This window comes from Bison bison, unplaced genomic scaffold (genome assembly GCF_000754665.1).
Source record: "Bison bison bison isolate TAMUID 2011002044 unplaced genomic scaffold, Bison_UMD1.0 scf7180017864375, whole genome shotgun sequence".
NCBI classification, from domain to species: domain Eukaryota; kingdom Metazoa; phylum Chordata; class Mammalia; order Artiodactyla; family Bovidae; genus Bison; species Bison bison.
Window position 1 is genome coordinate 6,376,260 of NW_011494947.1, and position 1,512 is coordinate 6,377,771.

Here is a 1,512-nt window from a genome sequence, read left to right on the forward strand (position 1 = left end):
ACCTTCTTTCTGGGCTTCCTTGATGGCTCAGATTGTAAAGAGTCCTCCTGCAATGTGGGAGACCTGGGTTCGATCTCTGGGTTGGGAAGATCCTGTGAACAAGGGAACAGCTACCTGCTCCAGTATTCTGGCCTGGAGAATTCCATGGACAGAGGAGCCTTGTGGGCTGCAGTCCATGGGGTCGCAAAGAGTTGAACATGACTGAGTGACTCTCACTTTTATTTGATCACCAACATTACTAGTTTGAAAGTTCACTGGCATGTATTCTTCATTGTGGAAAATTTTAGAAAGCAACACTACATCTAGAACTATTACTATTGTAATAGGCTGAATCTACTGCACTCCTTTATAAGATGATGCTTATATACAACTTTTTAGCCAAAATGAACATCTGCAAAGACAACCTACCTCAGTTCTATGTAGTTGTTGGTAGCCAGTTTCTAAAGATTTTTTTTTATTAATCCAGGTTATTTCTTATGTCAGAATAATTGATTTCTGATCTATGTTTTTGGGATGTTTGAAATGTACCTTGAGAGAAGTTCTCTTTGGGGCACTAATTAAATTGGGGGATTAATTTTAGAAGACCTATTTCTTGGCAAACCTAGAGTAAGGGTAAATTATTAGCTACATCAATGTTTTGCTTATTTCTTTTCATTTTAAAGATATATTTATTTATTTGGCTGTACGAGGTCTTAGTTTTGGCACGTGGAATCTTTAGTGGTGGCGTGTCAAGTGATAGTTGGGGCATGTGGGATCTAGTTCCCCAACCAGGATCGAACCTGGGGCCTCCTGCACCAGGAGCTCAGAATCTTAGCCAGTGGACCACCAGGAAAGTCCCTGTTTTGTTGATTTCTTATGCCTCATACCACCTCTCTGCCTTAATTCATCTGGCACCTGAAAGAAGTACAGACATGTTTTAAAAAGAATGGAGACTTCACTGGCTGTTCATTGGTTAGCACTCCACACTTCTACTACAGGGCGCATGGATTCGATCCCTGGTAATGGAACTAAGATCCTGTGTGCTCCACTGCACCCCCCCCCCAAAAAAAAATAATAAAACTGTATGATAAAGATACCAGCACTTACAGGATAGATATTCCCTTTTTTTTTGTTTCTCCCAGGCAGCCTGAGCATTTAAAAAAACAAGTGTTCTTCGTTAGTGTGTATCAGACTTACTGTAAGTGTTGACTGGAGGATTTGTGCTGAGTACTCTCTGGCTTTCAGTCACAGGTTGGAAAGGCTGAATATGGTCCTTTCCACTGTAGCCAGAGTGGAGAAAGGCTTAGGAGTGGGTCTGACAGTGTCCTTAAGCTTTCTTGTACAGGCCCTGTAGTTTGAGGGTCCTTAAAGTACTGAGAAACCTAATGTTTTAAAAAGGACAGTGGTGGGACTTCCCTGGTGGTCTGGTGACTAAGACTCCACACTCCCAGTGCAGGGAGCTGGGGTTCGATCCCTGGTCAGGGATCCAAGATCCAGCATGCTGCAACTAAAACCCGGAGCAGCCGGATAAAT